At 43.3% G+C, this 27,154-nt stretch overlaps 1 protein-coding gene across 1 annotated transcript in view; it reads left to right on the top strand.

The window, feature by feature from the left end:
* Positions 1–27,154, top strand: part of SMYD3 (SET and MYND domain containing 3) — a 744,013-nt gene that overhangs the window by 593,957 nt on the left and 122,902 nt on the right. The gene's annotated exons all lie outside the window — the stretch shown is intronic.

Here is a 27,154-nt window from a genome sequence, read left to right as displayed (position 1 = left end):
ATTTCAAATTTGTTCTTTTTCATGTCTCTGTTTGTGTTTTATTTCTGCCTATTTTGGTTTTATAACTTGTTTTTTACTTCATGCTACTACATTATTTATCTCTTTGGGTATTCTAATCATACTTCTTGCAAGTGTTAGTTCCATGAAGTTTATTTTACTGGAGAGAATTTATGTTCTCATTGTTTTCAGCTGGTTATCTTCCCCAGCATTGCATTTCACCCGGTGTTTTGGAATTTTGTATGGCAGGCTCATTTTTAGTGGACAGATTTTTCATTTTGTTCTTTTCTCTCCTTCTGTGCTCTTCCCTTCTGTCTGGTAGTTTTGCCTCCCCCAAGCCCCTCAGCCTCCAATTCAAAACCAGAACTTAACGGCATTTGGACCTCTCGCACCCCGGCGATGCTGGGGCTAGTGTGAAGCGATTGCCTAGATGGTGGGTATCATGGCTCTCTACCTAGATATGAGAGCGTGGCTCTGTTCGGCCCTTCAGGCCCACAGCTTCCTGTGAATATCTAGCACAGGTGAACAGATCATCAGCCCTGGTTTTGTTTTTCCTGGCCTCTTTTTTCAAGCAAGGTAGCCTCACCCCATTCTCTGGCTTTAAGCTTTAAGGCCGACTGTACTCACCATTTTAATTTGAAACATTTGTATTCCCTGTTCACCACCAGGACTCAGCTCGCACCCACTGCCACCTCCTTCCAGACCTCAGGCCCTGGAACTTCAGCGTTGTTTATTGCTTTGCATTTCTGTTCTATTTTTGGTCCAGGGAAATAATTGCCTCTTTTTTTTTTTTTGGTTCCTGTTTTTATATTTTACCTGTCATTACTATGGGTTTGGAGTAGAAGGGAGCACTTCAAGGTATGAACTTATAACATCTTGATTGGAAGTCTGCAGTTGGCTTTTCGAGTACATAGGTAAGAATCTAAGTCTTTGGAGGCAAAGAAAAAACGAGAAGATAATGATCTAATTTTTCCGAGGGCTTCCAAGTATGTGTGCATCTTTTACCCAGTGTCAGCCGTCTGTGGAGCAGGGGATCTATATCTTCTTTTATCGTGAGCCTTCTGTGAAGAGAGATTGAGTAGGGTCATTGTGAAAATGTATCCATTCTGGAAACAGTTGAATAAATGGTTCTGTAGTGGGGAGAAGCCTTTAATAAACTTCTCGCTCCCTGATGCTACAATTCTAAGCCTGCTTGCTCTTAGTTTCTTCCGTAAATATAAGGCAATGTTAATTATTGTCTCTGGTAATTATTTCAGCTTCTTTTCAGAAAAACTCTTGTTCTGCAACACAGAATTCCCTTCCCTCGTTTCCTTCTGAGACGCTCCACGACACCTGCGAGTTAGGCAGTCCTGAGGTAGCCCAGCTTCTGCAAAGAAAGGACTTTGTGCCGGTGCTGTGCGGGAACTGCCTTGTTCCCGTGTGTGCTGTACATCACCTGGGCTATGCCTGGTAAACCATGAAAACCGGGGAACGGAGGCAGGTTGGAGTGAAAGGAAGAAACAATGATTGTCTGAAGAAGAGATGAAGGAACGTTAGCATTAAAGCTATATTCAAAGGAAACGAGAGTTCTCAGCCCAAGAAGGTTTTTATGGGACTGAGTCTAGTTGAAATGTGAGCTCTTACTTAAAGGTCACTAGTAAATCAAGATTTTTTTTTTTTTTTTTGCTGCTGCCTGACTCTATTTTGCTAGATTAATTGTAAGCAGAACTGTCTCCTGGTGGGATGAGCCCAACCAGCTCTGCATTGTTCTCAATTTTAACAATCTAAGCAGAATGTTTCCTGTTTCTAAAGTTTTCATCATAACCACACTATGTTGTCTTCAGGAAGATTTGACAGGGAATTGAAGTGTGTGCGCGTGTTCATTCCCATTTTTAAATAGTCAAAACCTAACGTTACTGTAGGTTACATGTGTCTTGCTTCTCCAGACAAGGAGAAAAATGGGTTTCCCCCAGAGTGAACAACTGTCTGAGTTCATGTTTAATCAAGAAAAGGAGTTACTGACTTCATAACCACATAATCCCATCTGCAGTGTTGCTCTGACCTACCGGGAGAGGCTTCTGGGCATGCTACAATGGGCTGTAAAGCTGGCCGAGAAATAAACAATGTAGCTATTGTGTTTGCCTTGGACTGTGGTGGTCACCACATCACAGGATGTGGCACTTCGTCTCTGCCTTCCACCCAGAGGACAGGCAGCTGTGCTCACCAGGCTCCTTCATGTGGCTCTGTTATGTCCAGAAGTCCACCTCGGGTGAAAGACGGTCTCTCCACAGTTTGTGGTGACGTGAATTCTGTCTCACGTTTCCAGTTCTTGCACACACATTCTTTTCTACTATCTTTGGGGCTTCATAAGCCTCCAGCTCCGAGGATAGATTGAAGGATGGCAGCTAATGTGATACAGAGTATGTGTTCTTGTGTACCAAGTATCGTCCCTAGCCCAACACATGGTACACAGGTACGCAGTAGTGTTCAGGAAGTGTTGTACAATAAAGTGACTCTTCTTCAGATACTACTGGAAATTAGAATACCTGCTATAGCTTCGGGGGCACTTACTGTGTGCTAGTGTGTCCGGAGTTGGCTCCTTCCGGTGGGTTCGTGGTCTTGCTGACTTCAAGAATGGAGCCGCGGACCTTCGCCATGACTGTTAGAGCTCTTAAAGATGGCATAGACCCAAAGAGTGAACAGCAGCAGAATTTATTATGAAGAGCAAAAAAACAAAGCTCCCACAGTATGGAAGGGGACCCGAGCGAGCAGGTTGTCACTGCTGGCTGGGGTGGCCAGCTTTTATTCCCTTATTTGTCCCCACCCATGTCCTGCTGATTAGTTCCTTTAACAGAGTGCTGATTGGTTCATTTTCCAGAGTGCTGATTGGTTCATTTTACAGGGTGCTGATTGGTCCATTTTACAAAACTCTAGCTAGCTACAGAGCGCTGATTGGTGCATTTTTACAGAGCACTGATTGGTGCATTTTACAAACCTCTAGCTAGCTACAGAGCACCGGTTGGTGCATTTTACAATCCCCTTGTAAGACAGAAAAGTTCTCCAAGTCCCCACTGGACCCAGGAAGTCCAGCTGGCTTCAGCTCTCACTAGGTACTCTGCAGAGTTCTCTGTATGCTTCATCTCATTTATCTCTACAACCGTATCAAAGTAAGGGTTATTCTTACTGCCATTTTACAGATGAGGCAACTGGAGCTTTCAAGTGTATAGCCCTAACCTCTTCTCTATGCTGTTTCTATAATGATAAGAGTAACAGATAGACCTTCCCTATCTTTTTAAAGAATTGGAGTGTAATTTGCATTCAGTAAAATTCACCCTTCTTAGTGTACAGTTCTACAAACTTGGATAAATGTAGTCTGTGACCACAACCACCACCACCACCACCATCAAGATACAGAAGAGTTCTATCACCACCACTCCCAAATTGCTTCATACTGCTTTGCATCCATGCTTTGTATCCATCTCTATCCCCAACTCCCTGCACCTGCTAACCCCGATCTTCTGTCACTACCATTTTACCTTTTCCAGAATATCATATACATTAACCAGCCATTTCATTTTGGCTTCTTTTATTTAGCATTTGATATTCAGCCATGTTATTTGTACACACATTTATAATATATAATCTCAATAGTTGGTTCATTTTTATTGCCAAGTAGTATTCCATTATGTGGCTATTTTCTAGTTTATTTTTCTAAGTGAAGGATATTTGAGTTGTTTTCTAGTTTTAGTGGTTGTCAACAAAGCCACTGTGAGCATTCACGTACAGGTTATTGTGCAAATGTAAGTTTTCATTTTATTTGGACAAATACCTAGGAGTGGGATTGCTGGGCTCTCTGGTAAATACATGTTTAACTTTATAAGAAATTGCTGCACTGTTTTGCAAAGTAGCCCCTACTGTTTTGAATTCCCACCAGTAATGAATCAGAGTTCCAGTTACTCCAAATCCTCGCCAGCACTTGTTTTTGTCAGATTTTGTTTTTGGTTTTCATCATTCTAATACATTTAGTGTAGTGACATTGCATTGTGGTTTTAATTTGCAGTACTGTATTTATTCACGTGTTTGTGTGTCATGTACATCTTAATTGTTGATAGATCTGTACAAATCTTTTGCCTATTTTTAAAAATGGGTGTTTTCTTGAGTTTTGAGAGTTCTTTATCTTGTACACAGGTCTTTTATTGGACATATGTTTTATACATATTTTTTTCCTCAGTTTGCAGCTGGTCTTTTCATTCTTTTCACAGAATAAAAAGCAGAAGTTTCGATGAGCAGAAGTTTTAAATCTTGAAGTAGTTTAGTTTATCAGTATTTTTCTTCCACGGATCAGTCTTTTGAAGTCATAGCTGAAAATCTTTACCTAATTCAAGAGGAGAAAGATATTTCTTCTGTGTTTCATATTAGATTTTATAGTTTTAGGTTTTACATTTAAGTATTTGATCCATTTTGAGTTAATTTATTTGTATGCATAATGTTATTTTTTGTATATGGATAGCCAGTGATTCCAGTACCATTTGCTGAGTCAATATCTTATTCAAAGCCATAGGATATTATACAAAGAGTACAGAGTTAGATTTAGCAGAAGTTGGGTTCTAGTTCTGGAGCATCAGCAACTGGCCAGAGAGATGATATCCAAATGGTGGATGAGAGGACAGCTTGATACAGTGGAAAGAGCGTGTGCTCGGCAGATAGATGGTTCTGGTTTCTGCTGTTTACCAACCCTTTGACATCAGCAAGTTACCTTCCCTATGATGGTCTTAATTTTCACTTTTGTCAACTAAACCTGGCAAAACTACTTTAAGGGTTCAATTAGATAATTAGATAACATATGTATAGCTTGGGAGATGCATGGTGATGGTAGCCATTATTATTACTGAATGATCTGGGGGAAATAGTCTATTTGGGAGGTTCCAAGAAATACAGCATCCTCAGTTCCCATCGTATGCTGATCAGAGTCTCTGAATTGTTCACATACTTTTCTTAACAGCTTTTTAACTCCTCCTATTCCAATTTTTAGTTGTCTCTGCTTTCTTCCTCCCCTTTTCTTGTGCCTAGTGACTCTTGTTGGTTTGGTTCCAGTGGTCACTGTGCCTAGTGACTCTTGTTTGGTTCCAGTGGTCACTGTGCCTAGTGACTCTTGTTGGTTTGGTTCCAGTGGTCACTGTGCCTAGTGACTCTTGTTGGTTTGGTTCCAGGGGTCACTGTGCCTAGTGACTCTTGTTGGTTTGGTTCCAGTGGTCACTGTGCCTAGTGACTCTTGTTTGGTTCCAGTGGTCACTGTGCCTAGTGACTCTTGTTGGTTTGGTTCCAGTGGTCACTGTGCCTAGTGACTCTTGTTGGTTTGGTTCCAGTGGTCACTGTGCCTAGTGACTCTTGTTGGTTTGGTTCCAGGGGTCACTGTGCCTAGTGACTCTTGTTGGTTTGGTTCCAGTGGTCACTGTGCCTAGTGACTCTTGTTTGGTTCCAGTGGTCACTGTGCCTAGTGACTCTTGTTGGTTTGGTTCCAGTGGTCACTGTGCCTAGTGACTCTTGTTGGTTTGGTTCCCAGTGGTCACTGTGCCTAGTGACTCTTGTTGGTTTGGTTCCAGTGGTCACTGTGCCTAGTGACTCTTGTTGGTTTGGTTCCAGTGGTCACTGTGCCTAGTGACTCTTGTTGGTTTGGTTCCAGTGGTCACTGTGCGTAGTGACTCTTGTTGGTTTGGTTCCAGTGGTCACTGTGCCTAGTGACTCTTGTTGGTTTGGTTCCAGTGGTCACTGTGCCTAGTGACTCTTGTTGGTTTGGTTCCAGTGGTCACTGTGCCTAGTGACTCTTGTTGGTTTGGTTCCAGTGGTCACTGTGCGTAGTGACTCTTGTTGGTTTGGTTCCAGTGGTCACTGTGCCTAGTGACTCTTGTTGGTTTGACTTCTTGTGGTTTGGTTCCAGTGTCACTGTGCCTAGTGACTCTTGTTTGGTTGGGTTCCAGTGGTCACTGTGGTAGTGGACTTTGTTGTTTGGTTTCCATGGTCCACTGTGCCTAGTGACTCTTGTTGGTTCCAGTGGTCACTGTGCTGGGCCGGTTGGTGATTTTTTCTTTTTTCTGTTTTGAGACAGGGCGTCACTCTTTCACCCAGGCTGAAGTGCATGCTGTATTCATGGCTCACTCCTGGGCTCAAGCGATCCTCCCGTGTTAGCCTTCTCAGTAACTGGGGCTACAGGCATGTGCCACCATGCCCTGCTAATTTTTAAATTTTTTTTTGTAGAGATGGAGTCTCACTATGTTGCTCGGGCTAGTCTTCAGCTTCTGGGATCAAGCAGTCCTCCTGCCTCAGCCTCCCAGAGTGCTGGGATTACAGGTGTGAGCCACCATGCTCAGCTCATTTTTCTTTCTTGTATTCTTCTTGGCTTGCTCCCCTGCACTTCCTAACCTGGGCTCTCCTTCCTGAGAAGTATGCTGACCTTTGTCCAGACTTAGGGGGCATGTCACTGTCCTTCGTCACTACTCATGCTGTCCTCCTCACCCCTACAGTTCCTGACATTGCTGTCACTGAGGGGGTGTACATAGTAGAAGGAAGGGAAGTTCGGCTGAGTAAGAAGACAGCGTGAGTGGCACTGCACAGAGTCACATCCAGGTCCTCGCTCCTCTCCCCCCAGATTCCTGAACAAAGTGGAGTCATCCTGGGCTCTCCTGCAGTTTATTTCCCAAGAGACCAATACCTCTTTTGTAAACATTATTTATTTTTGTATTTTTAAATTTCGAATGTTTATGACTACATAGTAGGCATGTATATTTCTGGGTACATGAGATAAGTATTTTGATACTGGCATACAATGTGTAATAATCATGTCAGGATAAATGGGGTATCCATTACCTCAAACATTTATCGTTTCTTTTGTGTTACAAACTTTCCAATTATATTTCTTCAGTTATTTTTTAAATGTACAGTAAATTATTGTAGACTTTGGTCACCCTGTTGTATCAAATAGTAGATGTTATTCATTCTGTCTAACTATATTTTTGTACCCCTTAACCATCCCCTATTCCCTCCCTTGCCCACTACCTTCCCAGCCTCTAGTAACCATCATTCTACTCTCTATCTCCATGAGTTAAATTGTTTTAATTTTTAGCTCCTACAAATGAGTGAGAACATGTGAAGCTGGTCTTTCTGTGTCTGGCTAGTTTAATTTAACACAATGTCCTCCCATTCCATCCTTGCTGTTGCAAGTGATAGGGTCTCATTCTTGTTTATGGCTGATTAGTACTCCATTGTGTATATGTACCATATTTTCTTTATTCATCTATCAATGGACACTTGGGTTGCTTCCAGATCTTCACTATTGTGGATAGTGGTGCAATAAATATGGGAGTGCGGATACCTCTTCGATATACTGATTTCCTTTCATTTGCATATATTGTTACCAGTGAGATTACTGGATCAATGGTAGTTCTATTTTAGTTTTTCGAGGACCCTTCATACTGTTTCCCATAGTAGCTGTACTAATTTACATTCCCAACAATAGTGTACGAGGGTTCCCTTTTCTCCACATCTTCGTCAGCATATGTTACTCCCTACCTTTTAGATCAAAGCCATTTTAACTGTGGTGAGGTGATACCTCATTGTAGTTTTGATTTGCATTTCTCTGATGATGCGGGATGTTCTTATACCTGTTCGCCATTTGTATGTTGTCTTTTGAGAAATGTTTATTCAGATCTTTTGCCTGGATTGTTAGATTGTTAGATGTTTTTCTTATTCAGTTGTTTAAGTCCTTATATATATCCTAGTTATTAATTCCTTGTCACATGGATAGTTTGCAGATATTTTCATCCATTCTGTGGGTTGTCTTTTTGTTGATTGTTTTCTTTGCTGTGTAAAAGCTTTTAACTCGATGTGATCCCATTTGTCCATTTTCGTTTCCATCCCATTCTGTGCTTTGGGGGTGTTACTCAAGAAATCTTTGCCCACACCAATGTCCTGGGGAGTTTCCCCAGTGTTTTCTTTTAGTAGTTTCATAGCTTGAGGGTCTTAAATTTAAGTCATTAATCCATCTTGGTTGATTGTTATATATAGTGAGAGAGAGAGAGAGATCTAGTTTCATTCTTCTGCATGTCCAGTTTTCCCAGCACCATGTATTGAAGACTGTCCTTTCCCCAGTGTATGTTCTTGGCACCTTTGTCAAAAATGAGTTCCCTGCAGATGTATGGATTTAATTCTGGATTCCCTATTCCTTTACATTGGTCTGTGTGTCTGTTTTTATGCCAGTACCATGCTGTTTTGGTTACTATAGCTCTGTAGTATAATTTAAAGTAAGGTAATGTGATTCCTTCAGTTTTGTTCTTTTTGCTTAGAATGGCTTTGGCTATTCTGGATCTTTTGTGGTTCCATATAAATTTGGGGATTAGTTTTTCTGTTTCTGTGAAGAATGTCATTGGTATTTTGATAGGGATTGCATTGATGTCTCTTTCAGAATTTGCCATGTAATAATTACTGTTCTTTGCTGAGTGAGACCATATTTGGAATCTCAAAATGAAACAAATAATAAAATGCCATGGGACAGAGACCAGGCAATGCTTCTGTTGCTATTTATTCCTTCATTGCAGTAGGTGTTGGAGGTCACCCCACTTTGACCTTAAGTCTGAAAACAGTCCTCTTCAATGGTCACAACAACTTCAAGGCTGCAGGACTGGTGGAGAGTAGCTCACTCTGCAGTGGGTGTGGGTAGCTGTGGGCTCTCATTAAAACCTGTAGTTGGCCCCTCCAGTGTCAATGGAAGGATGTCTTAGAAGGAGGAAAAGGTATTCTAGTCATTTCTGTTATCTCACTTTCTGTAGAAATTAAGAGAACATGGTGCCATGCACAAATAACTTATTTATTTTACTCAAAAAATACATTTTCCCCTTATCTGTTTAATAGGGCTCAACAGTGAACTTGAAGGCTTGAACTTTTGGTCCATAGTACATACTCAAAGCCTTTAAAAAAACATGACATGCTTGACATCACCAGACTTTGGAATTCTATAGGTCTCTGCCACACAAAGTTCCACTAATAGCTCACTGTTGGAGTATGGAAAGAGGTTGAATTTCACAACAACGATCTTGGGGCTCACTATTTATATAGTCATTAACTGCGCCCTCTAGTGACATTGCATCCTTGGAAGAATGAAGCTGGGAAATTGGTGGCATTGGTAAGTTACAGGGAGTATGTAATGCAGCTCCGTGTATTAGGAATGGTAGGTGACCAAATGCGGTTCCACTTTCTCTTCCTTTGCTCTGAAAAATTGCTGTTGGGCTTCAGGTAAACATGGTTGATGGAGAACACGTGCATTTCTTCACTCTTTCAAAACCTGCGGAAATGACACTCAGATTGGACTCTTTCTACATGTTGTTGATTGCATACCTTCAGAGCTTAAAAGGTAGACGTGAGAGAGCATACTTTGCACTTAGATCCATCACATATCACAGAAGCTAAGTGGTTTGTCAGAAAGAGTCAGTTAAATTTGAATAGCTAGAAGAAACTGATATTAGACATCTAGGTCAATATCATCATTTTGCAGAGAGGAGAAATGACTTGTGTCACTCACAAATTGAGCAACACTGGACAATTCGGCCCAGAAAATCCAGGTATCATAATTCTGGGGCAGTGCTCTTTTGATGGAGCACTGTGGGTACTGCCCTTGGTTGTGGAAGCAAGGTTAAAAGGGAAATAAAGGTAAAATAAAGTCAAGAGGGAACTTTTAGACCAATTTATTTATTTACCCTTCTTTATTTTCCTTGAGAAATCACTTCCATTTATTTACTCATTTTCAAATGCTTAACATACTATCTTTATCCAATTTCTCAAGCCCTTTTGATGGTAGAATTCCAGAAATGTAAACAGGAAAAATAGATACTTTGTGTTGGCTTTACTACTGAATACTTTAGTATATTTAAATGTCCGTTCAAGACCCTAGACTGACATTGGCCACAGCTTTTACAACCCACTTGGGTGAGACTCCATGACAGGTCCATCATGTAAGAAGAGACTGAAGCATTAGCTGCTGTGGAGAGTCCAGGAAGCCCTGACTCACTCCAACAAGGACTAGAATTAGGATTAAGCCTTTTCTGTTTATGGCTTGAAAACTAACTCTCTGGAAATAAGGCTTCTTATATTGCTTAGGGCTTAAATAGACTTAAGTCTCCTTTTTTTGCTTATTACTCACCCACAATTATTATTTTCATCTCCAGTCTTTCAGCAAACCTGCCTGAATCTCTCCCTCCCTCTGTTTCTCTCCTTTTGTCCCTTTCTTCCTTCCTCAAGTATTTCATGACATGAGACATATCGTAGGCCAACCATGGGAATCCTGAGATTGAAAGATGTCCCCTTCCTGTAGGTGGCTCCATTCTAATGTGGAGATACATACGCAGACACACAGTTTAATTTGGTGTGGCAGTTATTTTCCTGGAAGCCTGTTTGAAGTCTAGTGGCAACGAAAGAGAAAAAAATCCCTGGTGAGTCTAGAAAGACTCACAGGAGACACTGACTTGAGATGTAAAGGTTGTGTAGGAATTTTCATTGAGATAGTTTCAAAGAGATTCAGTCTGGGGATGTTACTGGAAAGGGGTCCCAATCCAGACCCCAAGAGAAGGTTCTTGGATCTCACACAAAAAGAGTTCGGGGCGAGTCCGTAAAGTGAAAGCTAATTTGTTAGGAAAGTAGAAGAATAAAAGAATGGCTACTCCATAGACAGAGCCGCCCGAGGGCTGCTGCCCATTTTTGTGGTTATTTCTTGATGATATGCTAAACAAGGGGGTGGATTATTCATGCCTCCCCCTTTTAGACCATATAGGGTAACTTCCTGACGTTGCCGTGGCATTTGTAAACTCATGGTGCTGATGGGAGTAGAGCAGTGAGGACGACCAGGGGTCACTCTCATCGCCATCTTGGTTTTGGTAAGATTTGGCCGGCTTCTTTTCTGTAAGCTGTTTTATCAGCAAGGTCTTTATGGCCTGTTAACTTGTGGTAACTTCCTATCTCATCCCGTTACTTAGAACGCCTTAACCGTCTGGGAATGCCGCCAGTAGGGCTTAGCCTCATTTTAGCCGGCCCCTATTCAAGACAGAGTTGCTCTGGTTCACATGCTTCTGAGAGGGACACACCCTGTGAAATGTCCCAGAGGCTTGAGAGAATAGAGTGCATCAGGGAACTGCTAATGGTTTAGTATTGCTGGAGGATAAAGGCTGGTAAAGGTCAGCAGTGGGGGTGAGGGATGGTCTATGCTGGGCAGAGGGTTTGTATTTTCATCATGGAGGGATGGGAAGCCATTGTTAGAACAGTGAGGGCTGCCTTTCGACCAGCAATAGCCAGAAAAACGTGAGTGTGTGTGGAACCAAGAAGTCAGAAATGACTGCATGAAGAAGAAAAAAAAAATTCAAATGTCAGACCAGGAAATTAGCATGGTTCTCACATCATTACACCCAGAAGAAGAGCTTGCAGAGAGCTGCTTACGCATATCTGCGAGGGCAGCATTCTTCCTCCCCCACAAAGAATGAGATGCTTTTAGGTTCGATTAATACCCGGGGATATGGCAAATGGTTTGTTTCAAACACTCATCTGCTTACAGGCTGTTTCTGGGTGCTTCAATTAAAGATGAGAACGTTTACCAACTGTACTGGGTATTAATTGCTGAGGCGAGGGTGTGATGGTCTCTAAACTGGCTGTACTTCCTGGTAATTAGGATACTGTATTGCTTCAGTTGCAGCCATCAGCATATCTTCTGCCTCCTCTTCTTTCAACCTTTGTTGACAAGCCATTTTCAGACTCTGAGAACTCTAACAAGTAAGGAGAGATGTGGGCTTTCTCTTTCTCTTGTTTGATCCCGGAATTATTAAAGCATTGATAATGCTTTCCTGTCTATAACATTAAAATTTGAAAGCTGTAGCTAACGGCCCATAAAACAGTTGTCTCCACATTTGTCATTAAACTCCTTTATGTAATAAATTTACTTATCCTTAATTTGGAATCATCTTGCTTTTCTCAGAATTCAGTCGATCTTGGCATTTTTTCAATACCTTCTTATGCTAATTTCTTATTTATTGTGCCTTTTAAAATGGAAAACATAAAGTAGCAGCCAATTAATAAATTATGTTTTCTACAACTGAAATGAAAACACGTTAATTATTTCTAAACAATTAGGTTGCATTCAGCATGGGTGGGTACTCCAATGGGAGTGACAAGCTGCCTCAGAGGATGAGGAAAATTACCTTAGTTTAACATCGTATTAAATGAATATCTACTTTTTACAACTGCTTCATGTTATGAATAAGGTCAGTTAAAATCACTGTAAAAATTGTGAATACTAACCTCCTTAATTTTATATCATTGCCTTTCAGCTCAACAAAAGACCATGAGCTTTTTTATGCAGCTGCCTCATAACTATATAGTGGCCCCATAACTTAAAAAGGGACAGAGAGAACCTCAATAGAGAAACACTGTAGAAAAATAAGACTCTGAGGAAAGATAAAGGATGTGCAACCTCTTCAGCCTGCAGGAGAAAGGGAGGGCCTTATCTGGTTGATATAGGAGTTAAAAAAAAATTCGTTGGGCAGATAATGAGAGTAAGGAAGTCCTCGGTAAGGTTTTCCCTTTAATGAAAAACAGTCCCCAAATCACTTCTTTTCTAACAAACAGCAGCCTGTAAAATTGAGCTGCAGACCTAGACAAGCGAGCTGGAGGCTTGCAGGGATGAATGCTGGCAGCTGTGCCAATAAGAAAAGGCTACTTGGGGACCAGGTGTGTTCAACATGGCATTGTGTCCGGAATCGGTTCCTTCCGGTGGGTTCTTGATCTCGCTGACTTCAAGAATGAAGCCATGGACCCTCGCAGTGTTACAGTTCTTTTTTTTTTTTGAGGCGGAGTCTCACTCTGTCGCCCAGGCTGGAGTGCAGTGGCCGGATCTCAGCTCACTGCAAGCTCCGCCTCCCGGGTTTACGCCATTCTCCTGCCTCAGCCTCCCGAGTAGCTGGGACTACAGGCACCGCCACCTCGCCCGGCTAGTTTTTGTATTTTTAGTAGAGACGGGGTTTCACCGTGTTAGCCAGGATGGTCTCGATCTCCTGACCTCGTGATTCGCCCGTCTCGGCCTCCCAAAGTGCTGGGATTACAGGCTTGAGCCACCGCGCCTGGCCAGTGTTACAGTTCTCAAAGATGGTGTGTCCAGAGTTTGTTCCTTCAGATGTTCAGATGTGTCCAGAGTTTCTTCCTTCTGATGGGTTCGTGGTCTTGCTGACTTCAGGAGTGAAACCGCAGACCTTTGCAGTGAGTGTTACAGCTCTTAAAGGTGTCGTGTCTGGAGTTGTTTGTTCCTCCCGGTGGGTTCGTGGTCTCGCTGACTTCAGGACTTAAGCTGCAGACCTCTGCAGTGAGTGTTACAGCTCTTAAAGGTGGCACGTCCAGAGTTATTTGTTCCTCCCAGCGGGTTCCTGGTCGTGCTGACTTCAGGAGTGAAGCCACAGAGCTTCGCATTGAGTGTTCCAGCTCATAAAGGTAGTGTGGACCCAAACCCAAAGAGTGAGCAGCAGCAAGATTTGTTATGAAGACTGAAAGAACAAAGCTTCCACAGTGTGGAAGGGGACCCAGCGGTTCCCGCTGCTGGCTCAGGTGGCCAGCTTTTATTCCCTTATTTGGCCCCACCCATATCCTGCTGATTGGTCCATTTTACAGAGAGCTGATTGGTCCATTTTACAGAGTGCTAATTGTTCCATTTTACAGAGTCCTGATTGGTGCATTTACAATCCTTCGGCTAGACACAGAGCGCTCATTGGTGTGTTTTTACAGAGTGCTAATTGGTGTGTTTACAATCCTTTAGCTAGACACTGAACACTGATTGGTGCGTTTTTACAGATTGCTGATTGATGCATTTATAATCCTCTAGCTAGACAGAAAAGTTCTCCCAAGTTCCCACTGAACCCAGGAAGTCATGCTGGCTTCACCTCTCAGACAGCACCATCTTCCCTTTTGTCAGTCACATGTACAGTAAGAAACAGACAACATGGCTACCTCCCAGATAAAGACCTGCATAATAAAAGATTACGGTGGGATGGCCAGCTTCTTCAGGTGCTATGGAAACATCACACCCAGTCCAACCAATCTCTCAGGCCCTATGTAAATCAGACACTGCCTCCTCAAGCTTGTCGTCTATAAAAACCCCGGTGCATCTCACCACAAAACCGGAAGGATCACTCCAGTGCCCCTCTGTCCCTGCAGAAGAGAGACCTTACTCTCTTTTCTCTTTCGTTTGCCTCTTAGACCTCTGTTCTAAAAATCACGTTGTGTATCTGCACCCTCATTTACCCTGGCATGAGACAATGAACTTCGGGTACTTACCCCAGACAACCACGCTGCATCACGGTCAGGGAGATCTATAGTTTTCAGTCTTCACTAAGATTAGGGGAAATAGACTTCAGCTGTAGGTTTTTGGATTCGATGTACTGACCTGGGCTTTTTTAAGAAGATACAGTGGCATTTCTTTTGTATGAGTCTTCTAAGAACAGTCTTTTTCATCTCATCTCTGCATTCCTGAAAAGCTCCCTAGTCCTCAAATTCTGTAATCCTCTGATCTGGATATCCCTGTATAAATTTAATATTTGAGATTAAATAGAAATATTAGACATCCTACCACTAAAGGAAAAAAAATTGGACTTTTTTTTTAAATCACCCACTCTGGGTTTTGGCCATTTTCACCTTTATCTGTTGCTTCCCACAGCAATCAGCCAGCATTTACTAAATATCTACTACGTACTCAATAACCTAGAAGAAGTCGCTAGTATCTGAAGCTCCCTGAAAAGCCAAAAACAGCAAGAATTGGAAAAGGATTAATCTTGTTATACTTCAGTTCTTACAGTGTCAGGTCCATGGACCTTTCATGATGCTCCGTGGCCTGCATGGGTAAAGGCTGCTTCAAACTATGAAGGACAGTGAAGAGCAGGGACTTGAATGGTCAGAAAGAAGTAATAAAGGCTTGTAGTGTTGGCACCCCCAAAAGAAACAAATTATTATACAGGAAATAAGCTTCTTCACTCCAGTCCTGATGTTTTGGGTTTTTCCCCTAGTTTTTTAAGAAAGAAGTGAGAACAAATTTAAAAACGAAAGAAAAGTGGTAGACTTTTGTCCTTTAACTCAAAGTAAGTGGAAAATAGCAAAATAATCACAGAATGTTGTGGGTTTGACTTTTCTTTGGGTGGTTTCGAGACTTGAACAAGACACTCTTGTCAAGTTTATTTACAATGTGTCTTCCATCTTTGTGCTGGGAGCCTACTTTACATATTATCTTGATTTTTCCAAGGTCATCTAATATTGCTTACACAGTTTGGAAAAAATTGGTTCCATAATGCAATTGGTTTAGTATCTAGTTACAAGGGTACACTCAGTGAAGAGCACAAGGATGTTTTTAGTATTAATAGAGCTTCAAGGGATTGTTTATACCCTTTTCACATTTGTCTTTTCTGACCCTAAAGATTGAACAGACAGATTCAAATGGAAAATTACTAATATTGTCAATTATGGGCAATTACTGGGCACTGGTCTCGGTTTCTTTGTCTAATAATCGCGGTGCTGCTCTGTTAGCTGTTAGTGAAGCACAGCCCACCCTTTCTAAAAAGTGTGACTCTTGAAAACAGTGTGCCCATATAAGTCTCTTTATTGATTGAGCTTTTCATGCTACCATAAGCTCATCTCAATTATTTCTACCCAGGAAAATTACTACTCCTGCCATCCAGGCTTTCAGTGAAGTGTGCTTTGCTATGTGATATATCATTTAGGTTTTTTTTTTATTATTAATTTAAACGTTTTGTGTCAACAGAAGGTAGATCATTATTAACTGGTGCAATGTGGTGTCTCACAAAATACATACATGTCATAGAAAAGTAATTAACTCCCTCATTCTGTTGCAGAACAGATGTGTGACTGAATAAGCGCTGGGCCCCAAGGTCCACTAGTGCATTTCTTTCTTTCTTTTGTAGTCATTAAATTGTTGACTGAGAGACTTGTTTGCTAGTTTCTCAGACTTCATTCGCTTTTTCCTCTCAACACCCCACATGATTGCAAATAGATTTAGAACTGTTACGTGACATTATAAATGGATTTTTGGCTCATTGTAGTGATTCAAGCCACAGATAGGCTCTCTTTTCAGATGAGATGAAGGTTTGATGACTTAGGGAGCTGAGAATACATAAGATATATGGGGGATTTTTGTTGAAAACCAGAAAAAGGTTTAGCAGCTGCTGTTTGTGGCAACCACAGTTGGGTTAATAAATCCAGCCAGTGTTTCCCAAGCAGCATGCCAGAACGAGGTTAAGTCAAGACCTCATGATTGACAGCGGTCAGTTGTCACTTCTTGCCTCTCTCCCCTTCCAGCAACATGTGTAATCCTGTGAGTGTTTCTTCAGCACCGTTCTCCCTTGTCTGGACTACGGCAAGAGCCTCCCTAAGCGGTCTGCCTGTTTCCACACTGTTGCCTTGGAATTTAGTTTTCTCACAAAAGCCAGAGAATGTTTTCAGGAGGTAGCTCTTGAGCAACTTTCCACTTTCTTGGAAGGGAAGATCCAGCTTCCCTAACAAGACCAGCAGGCCCCTGTGTGGCCCGGCTCCTGTTCACCTTCCCAGCCTCAGCTCAGGCTCATGGCTGGAATATGCCGAGCTCTTTCTTGGACTGGGCCCTTTGCACCTGGCTTCCCTCTGTCCAAAATCATCATCTGTAGCTTCGTGCTTGCCCGGCTCATCATCGGTCTTCAGCTCGCGGCTTCAACCTTACCTCCTTGGGGAGAGATCCTTGACTACACTGTGAAAATCAGGTGCTGCCCTCCTCGTTATTTTCTGCAATGTCTTTATTTCCATTATTGCACTAGCAAATGTTACGTATCATTTTTTTATTTGCTGTGTATTTGCTTACTTGTTAGGAAAGTAATAATGACCCTATCAATCTTGTTCTGTATTTTGTCCTCGGTGCCCAATACAGTACCTAATAAATTTGTGTTGCACGAGTGAATATGTGAATAGATACTGTTGTTTGCCTAGCATTGAGTTAAGCTCTATAGGACATGCCAACAATCTGTATTACTTGATGCCTCAAAACGACATTTTACTCATAAAACATTTTCATGGTAGTTTAAACAATGGGCTGTCAGGAAGGGATATTCTTGCCCTCTATTCCTCTAACACTTTGTAATACTAAGTAGGGCCTTATTTCCCCATACCAAGACCTACAAACTCACATGTAAACCCACTGGAAAGACAGGATATGTATTCTAATTACCATCATGATCGATTCCTTTCTGCATGCAGTTCATGTCCCAGTGTTCTTTCCTCCTCCAAGAATGCACACATTCCAGAGTTGACGAAACCAGACTTGAGTCACACAGTGTTGGTTTGGTAGTACACTTAGATATGTGAGTTTTCTAATCTGGTCAAAAGCATGAATATCCCCATTATCCTATTGGAGATCTGTATATTTTTATAATTAACAAACTTAGAAGAATCATTTCATAAGGGTCTATAAGCCCAGGATTGGAAGGGCCCTTAGAGGCCCCACCCACCCAGGGCAAGTATCTCCCCGACAGTGTCTGTCCTGGGTGGGTCTCCGTACTCGGTGATGTCTGTCCTGGGTGGGTCTCCGTACTCCGTGATGTCTGTCCTGGGTGGGTCTCCGTACTCCGTGATGTCTGTCCTGGGTGGGTCTCCGTACTCCGTGATGTCTGTCCTGGGTGGGTCTCCGTACTCCGTGATGTCTGTCCTGGGTGGGTCTCCGTACTCCGTGATGTCTGTCCTGGGTGGGTGTCCATTCTCAATGTGAACATTTTTAGTGGAGATCGCACCACATTCTTTTTGAGCAGATTGTTCCACTCTTGGGCAACTGTGATTGTAAAGTTAATTAATTTCATGAACTAAAAGCTACCTCTTTCCACTTACATCAGGATCTTAGTTCTGCCCCATGGAGCAATAAAGAGTAAATAGATTTCTTATCCCACCTACCCGTCTTCAAGTACTTGAATATTTGAGGCAGTGTGGTGTAGCCGAGAGCAGTCAGGTTTCTGAATTATACAATTGGGAGTTCAAGTCCTTCTCTGCCACTTTCTAGCTATTTGAACTTGCGGAGGTTAACCTATCTTTCTCAGCTGGAGTCTTGTCTTCTGTAAGGACTGGACTGGTTTTTACCTGGTACTTTGTTGAAATGATTAAATAAGATACAGTGTTTAAAGGAATTAACACAATAAATCCTCAGTAAATGTTGTTATTTGGCCTGCAGTTAACCATCTCTGAAACTCACCCATGTCTATAAAGTAAGGAAAATGATTCCTACCAAGGAGTGATTCAAGGCTGACATCAGTTAATCCTAAGATATGGTTGGTTGTTCAGCCAGCCAGGCTGAACAAGAGCATATATACTTTCTTATCCTAACCAGATCACATTATCTTACCCCCAGAATATTATGAAGATATTAACAAATCCTTGTTGAAATTGAACCATATGGTGCTGGTAATATTCACCCCATATACTTGTAGAATCTCCATGGAATTAAATGAGTTCAGATTGGCAGGATTTGTTCTTGGTGCTGCAGGCGCAAGAATGGCATTCACTAGAGAGAGCAGAGGTGTGTACAGCAACTGCGCTGTCTCTAGTGTGTACAGCAACGCATCTGTGCTGTCTCTAGGGAATACCATGTTTTAAAATTCTCAGTAAGTGTTGGTCAAAGACAGACATTGACTTATCTGCTTGAAGACTTCCATTACAGAGTTTTATTTTTATTTTCTTGAGACCATATTTGCTGCCACTCTGGTCTTCTGCTGCCATTCCCATTCTCTCAGTTCTTCAGAGAGGAATAAGAATAGTTTCATGACCATATTTACCAAGTTCTTTCACTATCCTAGAATATAGTTGATCTGGAATTAAACACGTGAACTTTTCTAAAATTCCTATTCTGCTTTCTCCCAATGAAGAAGAGTTTCTTTGGGGAGAAAGGAAAAACCCTAAGAATTGAGTAGCTTTCTGTGATCTCTTGATGTTTCCTGCGCGCTCGGAGCAGCCACTCTGTCTCTTCCATGCTTTCTTGTTTGCTCAGGGAGCACTGAAGCATTCTTCATCACCTCAGTTACTCAGCGTTGTCCTCTTGCACTCTTCATCTTCGGGGCACTGTTCTGCTGCCTGCTGTCCATCTCTTCTGTGACAGGATAGCTCACGTGAGTTGAGCGGTTACTGCGAGCCAATTGCTATGCACAGCACTGTGCATATTATCTCATTTAGCCCTTAGGCCAACCCTATGAGGCAGGTTGTCTTGTCCTATTGGGAAATGCGTAACAGCTGTTTGTCAGCAGTGTGCTCAGATTTTGTTCTAGAACGTGAACCTTGTACAGGCTAGAAATGAATAAAGTAAATGCGAACCTAAGCAACTGTCAAGCACTTGACAGACTCATAGTTTCCAGTAGTTTAATGACTACTGTGCCCTTATTGTCAAGATTACAGCTACATTGAAAATGGAAATGGGGAGATGGGCAAGCAGTTCTCAGATGTGTTAACACGAAACCTAGATTACAGAAATAACACTGCTCTTCCTGGAGGTCAAACAACAAACAAACACAAATTGGTTTCACAGGCTAAAGTGTAGTTGGAGAAAAAGGGCATTACTCTTTTGAAAATCTTAGCATGGGCAGCTTCCCCTCTTTCTCTGTCGGAATCCACATTTGTTTCCACTCACAAGCTCAACTCCCTCTTCCTGCCATCCCTGCCTTGTCCGTCTCCAGCCGCTGATGACATCAACAGTGTGTTCCTGCAGTTCAGGCCCCTGTAATGCAGTGGTGCTGTGAAAATCACAGGATCCTGCGGACGGGTGCTGGGGCTGCTCCTGGCCTTCCCTCAGCTGGGCTTCCTCCTGGCCAAGTTGTCCTCAGCTGTCCCCTTTACCCGTTCTCTATAGCACTCCCAGACCCTCACCACTGCTCCATCCTCCTAAGTCTCTGTTGTCTCTTGATTTCAGTAGATAGGGAAAAAGTAGGGTCCATCAGGCATAAAGCCCATCTCAGCTTCCCACCCTGCTGACTTCCAGACGCAACTCTATCTGCACCCACTCTCTCTCTTCCTCTTAGAGGAAATGGGGACCTCCTTGCCAAAGCCATTTTCCCACCACCCGCTTCCACCACCTGTGCTCTTGACCCCACCCCCTGCCTCCTGGTGGACCTCGCCCCTTTCGCTGCCACATCTGTTGAGGTCTGCCTCTCTGTGTCCACTGACTCCTTCCCTGTGGCATAAACATGCCCACACTTTCCTGTTAGAAGAAACAAACTCTTTTCCCAGCTCAGAGTTTGCGTCTAACCATTGTTTCCTCTTTAATTTGTGAAACCCCTTGAGTCGTCCGCACACTTAATGACCCTGTTTGTTTTCTCTTAACTCCCATGGATGGGCTTTCACCATCATTCCCTGAATCACACTCTCTCTGGTGTCCTCGGTGAGCCCCTGATTTCAAATCTGGTGGCCTCCTCTGAGTCTGTTCCCCATTGATGCCATTGTTGAGTTCCACACTCCCTGTCCCTTCCTTCTTCCGCCTAGGAAGACTCTCCTTTCGTTTCTGTGCCCTCCTTTCCTTCTCCCGCTTTGCCCCTGAAATGCTTCAGGGGCCCTGTTGGATCGGGTGATTTCCTCTATCCTGTATCTTCAGATTCCACCTGCGTGGCATTGACTTCCAAATCGACACTTCTCACTTTCGCTTGTCTTCTGGGTCTAGTTTCATATTTCCCGTTCCCTATGGGGCAACTCGACCTGGATTCTCTGCAGACATCTTATATTAGCATGTCTAAAAGCGACCGTCCCTTTCCTAAACACTTTCTACATTCCCCATCTCACCGGAAGGCTTCGCCATGCACTCAGTCACTGAAGCCAGATGCATGGCAGTTGTCTTGGAATCCTCTTCTACTCTCCACAGACTTACTCCCAGGTTATCATCTTGTTACACTCTCTGGAATTGTTCCTTTTCTCTTCAGTCTGTCTTCCTCTCTCTCTTGCTAAGGCCACTGCCTTATTCAGATTCATGTCATCTCTTTCCGGATTGTTGAAACATCTACCTAACGCCTTCCGCCTTCAGTCCCTCCCACCTGCCAGTGTATTTTCCACGTAAATATTTGAAAAACACAGTGATTATATTTAAAAATCTCACCATGTCTCTGTGTTGCCCACACAGGATAAAATTCGTTCTTTGCTCTGGCCCCTTCCCTACCTCTCTACCTCATATCTAAACCTTTATCTCTACCCCTTTCCCCCCGATGAACCATTTAATTCAGCTTTCTGTTTTTGGGTCTGTGGGCTTATTCTGAAGAAGGCCTTCAGCTTAGGGGGGAAAAGAGCCTCTAACTCAGGAAAAGCAGCCTCTGAACAGCAAATAACTGCAGACCCAGTGGGGCAGCAGAGGGCCAGGGTGCTGCCGCGTCTCCGCAGCACCCTGCCGTGCATGAGTGGACCAGAAGCACCCACCAGCGTGGCCTCCCCATGGACCTCTTTCTCTGCTTTCTCTCTCTGGACTGGTCTTCCTGCTCTTCTTTCCTCATCTAATACTTCCATAGCCTCCAAGCCTGGACTCACCCATCCTCTTCTCCAGGACATTTTCCCTGAATCCTGGCTGGGCAAAGGGCTCTGTCTCTGTGCTCCCACAGCCCCAGGGCTTCCCTCTCTGTTAACACGTGCGGTATTTAGAAATGATACTTTTATCTGGCCGTTTCCACCACTGGAATGTAAGCTGAGGCCACATCTCAGCTGTGTTTTCTCAGATCCAATACCTGGCCCCGGGGTGCACTGGGGAGATGTTGTCATGTATTGAGCTAAAGACCACCTGAAGGGTGCGAGTTTATTCCCCATAGGGCCATGGACTTGGTCACTTTTGTGGCTATTGTAAATAAACTATTTGTGCAAAAGCAGAGAACATGGGAGACAGAACTGTAGACTGAGCAGACCAGAAAAAAGAAAAGCAAAACCATCAGTACTTGCAGCAAGTCTTACCCACGTCAGTACGAGAAGTGGCAGCATGATGGCAGAGATCCGAGCGACGGCTGAGGCAGCAAAGGCCACGCTGATGGTCCTTGGCCCAGACTGTGCATTGGCATCACCTGGGGAGCTTAGACAAGGCACCGATATCTGCCTGCCCCCAAGAGATGCTGATGTCATTTGCCTCAATGGAACCCGGTCTGTATTCTTAACAGCTCTTCAGGTGATTCTAAGTATGTACCCACCATACTAGGCCCTGACAGCAAAGAGGAGAGCCAAAGCTGGAGGAACAACAGGTCTGCAGTTTGAGGGAAAGTCGGAGCCCTCAGTATCCCTTAAAGCATATTCCTGGGGGGTGTGTGTATGTGGGCGTGTCTGTGGGTATCTGTGTGTGTGTGCACTCTTGGTAGCATAGGGGAGGAAGTAAGCCCTCTGCAGCCCTCTCGAGTGAATTAAAGCCTCTGAAATATATTTTTAAAAACACATCCTGAGCAATCCAGCTTTCACTGGCGATGAAGAACTGAGACTTTCACATGTTAAGTCCTCTGAATGAAGGTCTGGGTACCCCTTGTTCTTGCACAGAGCAAGAGGGATTTTTAATTTTGTTTACCTCCAGAAAAGAAATCCTGGAGTTGGTAAGCATTTACAAACCTGAAAAATCTTACTTTCAGAGCAGTCTGAAAAGTTAAATGGAGAGTGAAACAGATATGGTGAAGGCAAACAGCTGGGGCTGTGTCATTTTGGCCCGCAATGAATATGACGCAAAATGAAAACAAAACTCATCAAAAGGTAATCATTTCCTAAATCTTCTGTGACTAGCATCATCACATGCCCTTGGGCAAGAGGAAGAATATTAGGGGTATGAGAAGAAAGAATTATATCATCTTGTATACCCAGAAAGCCATTTTGAACATCCAAAATTTAGAAACTTCATCAGGTAACAATACCAAGATGATACCTATACTGTTGGGGACAGATCTGAGGTTTGATGTCCACATGCCAGGTTCTAATGGAGGATGTGCACGACTCGGGTGGCTCAGTGAGCAGTTCTCTGATAGCGGGAGTACTCTGAGTGTATATTTGAGTATCTGTGTCCAGCTTTTGCCATAATATCCAGCATGTCCTGAGTGGAATCACTCGCCCCTCCCTGTCCCTCCTTTTCTTCCTGTGAAGTAGGGACCTGTCTGATCGCCATCTGGTAATGTTTATGAAGCTCCATCAGACCTTTGTCTGGAAGACTCTGTTAACAGTAATGCATGCTTGGTTTATGAGAGGGTTACAAGAGAATGGAGGTGGAGGCAGGGTGCCCAACACGGCCAGTACTTTTATCTTTGACGTTACAAAGAGGTCCTCTGGCTGAGGGCCAGCCTGGAGTTTACTGGAATTGAAAATGCAGACATGTGCTTTCTGTTGGTGGCGTGCCAGGAAGAGGCTCGCCGTGCTGTCAGCCAGCACTTCACGTCCACGGGCCGCAAAGTTGCTTGCAAGAGCATCTGAGTCCTGGTGATTTTGTGTAGTCTCTCTCGTGGATATGAGGTGGGGCACAAAAGAGCTGTACCGTGGAATCTGGTCACCCCTGTCTCCTCCCAAACTTTCAAAAGTAGTGTTCTCCTCACCAGGCCTTTAGGCCAAGTGATTGCCCTCTGGGGCGACCCCCGCTTCAGCTTCCAGGGACAGATCTCTGTATGGATTAATTCACAGACTACGGAATTTTTTGTTTGTTTTAGAATAATTGAAGGAACACTGGCTTTTTTCCACTGAGATACAAAATACAATTCTAGATTTTTTTTTTTTTAAGGCTGAGAGATTAAAGTAATTCTTTCCCTCAGTGACATGTTTCTTTTGAACTTTTGACTTGTTTGACACATGGTCTAAGGATTTCAGTGCTGCCTTATGAAGTGTTTGTAAAACTGTGTAATTTCTGCAGCCCAACTCTGAAGACTTGGGGAAGCTATGGAACCCTCCATTAACTGATGTTAACAGAAAGGTTCTAATGTCAAATTAAATCATTTCTTTAGATGACCCCTAAGATTACCTCCTAAAAAACTATGTCTAGACTTGTGTCCCAGGGACTTGTTATGTGAAGCTGTCATTGTGGACCCCAGCTAAACTATTCGTTTAATTCAGAACCACAGATGAAAGAATCTGATGTGCTTGCTTTAGCAGATAAGCAAATACCATGTTTACCCAAGCTTGGAATATTGCCTGTAATCATTATACATACATACTTACATTATACATACATATATACATACATACATACATACATGTTAGAGGGAATATGTGAATTAAATAACCATTGTCAAATTCTTGGTTTGGCAGAAGGTAGCACCATGTCGAGTGTTGTCTTCGGTCCTGTAGACTCTCTGTGCTATGGCTGGGCTTGTTTATATATGAGAAAACTCAGTTTAAAATGGAAGGAGGTACAAATCAGAACAAAGGGGTTTACAATTTGTTGCACAATCACAAACTCCAGTAACTCTATCAGAATTTCAGGTCTCTTTTCATGGACAACATATACTTTAGACATAGGCAACTAATGGAGTGGAAGGATTCGTTTCCGTCTCGATGGTAACCCTGACGAAGTTCTCACCTGGGCAAGCTGAGCCAGGAGGCACTGTTAGACTCTAGGCCTCACAGCTGGCCAGTGGCAGAGCTGGGACCAGGGTCCGGCCTCCTTAGTTCCACGTTCATAGTGCTGCCTGTCACACAGTCTTACATGCCAGCAGCACAGAACCCAAATCAAGCTATCATTCATTCTATGTTTGAATGTCTCTGGAGTGACCACATCTAGGTTATCCTAACCTTTGCCATCAGGACTCTGCCACTTAAACCTCACTGGAATCTGTTCTGCTGCAGCTTAAAGCATTTTTATGTTTGCAGAGGAGAATGAGAGCATCTGTCCCCAAAGAAGAAAATATAAAGGATGGAGATTTGGCCGATTAAAGGAGATGAGGGCTATGGCTTTGGTCTTCATTAAAACAAAACTCACCCTGAAATGTGGAGATGTACTTTATCTTAATGGCTATTGTCAAGAGAACAGTTTTCCCACAAAATCTTTGCATTTTCCCTAGAATCTCAAACCTCCCACCTGGTATTGTTTACACAACAGTATTGGCAGGACTTTGGTAGGAGTCGTGAAGATGGGCTTACAGCAGCCTAAGCCATCCATTTGGTAGTCTCTCTACAGATGTGAAAAGAATGTGTCCGAATATGCACTTGCAAGTGGAGCTCATAGCCCTCTGCGTCATTGAATCCCCATTATATGTTATTATATCAGGAACATATCTTTCCAGTATGGGGGGAGGGTGCAAGCAAGTGTCTCCTTCCTGAAAGTATTCATGTGTGTTTAACTGCTCTTGTATATCAGCCCATCATGCTAGTTTTCTACAAAATGCTTTTCTAAAAAGTCTCATTTTTAGCAAGCACCACTGACAGAGGTAGGCTTTCAAACTGCCCTCAATGTGTAGATGCTGTTTTTATTGTCTCCAGGTTGACTTGATTTTATGTAAGCAAATGAGCTTACTTCTCTGAGAGGCAATTTTGTTCACTGGGATGGGAACACCCCACACAGAGGGAGGGGAGGTGTTGAGGCTGTAGCTGGAAAAGGCCTTTTGTGGTTCTCGAAGTTCTGACTTCAGACCTTCAAGGCTGTGGTCCCTTTCCCAGAAGCCATGAAGGGAATATTCACTTCCTTCTGGCAATTCTGTGTAGCCGGAGATTGAACCTTGAAACTGCAGTTGGTTTGAATGTGTGGCTTTGCAGAAATTTGTAGTTGCAGGAGAGCCCTGTTTCTGCCTGAGATCTAAAGCTAAATGGGCATTTGGCAAATGGTGGCAGCGACGGTGGGAATGTAAAGTGAAATGGAACAGAGCTGCCAGTGGCTTCAGCTGTTTCATGAATTTCTCTCCTCACCACGAGCATTTGTGTTTGGACTGGGTTCACAGCCCCTGATTGCCCAAGTGCTCCTCAGTTGGATCCAAGGGAGTGACACGGCTGCCCGACAGGAGACGGCTGCCTCATCTGAGAAGAGGACATCCACCCTGGGGTCGGCCGGCTCAGGGAGGTGGGTGAAGCAGCAGGAGGCGGGAACTTTGGGCTCTTGCGAGGATGCAAGCAGCTGCTTGGACTCAGAATTCAGAGCCCTGCTACATCCTGCTTGTGGACATCAGTTAAAGGCACTGAGATCCCACAATTTCATGAAACAGATGAAAAAATAACCTTTCAAAGCCAGTTTTACTTCATCTGTGGGCTGATGACAGCATCTGGAGGACATGCTTTTCGTCTGCATCACAGTTACACTCACTGTCACAAGGCAGCAGAGCACACATCGTGAAAGCCAGTGGAAGGTGCACAGGGGTTGTGGATGTCAGAGGCTGTTTGGTGTGGTTTGTGTTGGATCAGATAAGTTTGCTTGGATGACTACGTTGAGGAAGAGCCTTCCCGGCAAAGGGATTAGGATGTGCAGAGATGTGGGGCCACAGCATAGTTGGTTTTTGATTACATCGTAATGTGCTCCCTCCTCCACCGTTTTTTTCCTTCCCACCAAACAAAGCTGACTCTAGTCAGCCTCCTGTTGGCTGGGGATTGAAAACTCGGGCCACTGTGACATGGAGGATATAAGGAACTCTAGGGGGTGCAGAGGAAAGGATGAGAAGGTGCATCTCCTTAGAAAATTGTTGCCACTGAAGAAATTCGGCCTCAGGACAGTTGAAGGACTTGCCAAGACTACAGAGCTATGCAGCAGGGATATGCAGTAGGGATTCCGTTCCACATCTTATGGTTCCAAGCCCGGCATTCTTTTTCACTAAGTTCTGTTAATCATTGTGTACATTTGCTGGTTAATTGCTAATTAGAACATACTACAATTTGATCGTGCTTCCACCTGAGAACATTCCTTCCTTTTCCTTATTCCCCAGCCCATAATGCCCGCTGACTGGTCTGTAGTTGTTACAGTGAATGCTCTATTTTTAGCCACTATTTTTCCGCTTTATGAAAGAGGCACTTTTCCCCTCAAGTTACATCTGAACTGCTTTCAGTTGTTTTTGCCAAAGGAGGTGGAAATTGGTTCCAGCAAAGATGTTTTCTGTTAATCATAAAGGTCTTTTAGTGATGTTGCCTGTTAATCTAGTCCCAGTGTATTGCCCCAACTAGACTACCTCAGTCAGAGACACTGCAAATTACCTCATAA

Source organism: Rhinopithecus roxellana, chromosome 8, assembly GCF_007565055.1.
Source record: "Rhinopithecus roxellana isolate Shanxi Qingling chromosome 8, ASM756505v1, whole genome shotgun sequence".
Classification (NCBI taxonomy): domain Eukaryota; kingdom Metazoa; phylum Chordata; class Mammalia; order Primates; family Cercopithecidae; genus Rhinopithecus; species Rhinopithecus roxellana.
This window is presented reverse-complemented; position numbering and strand designations above follow the sequence as displayed.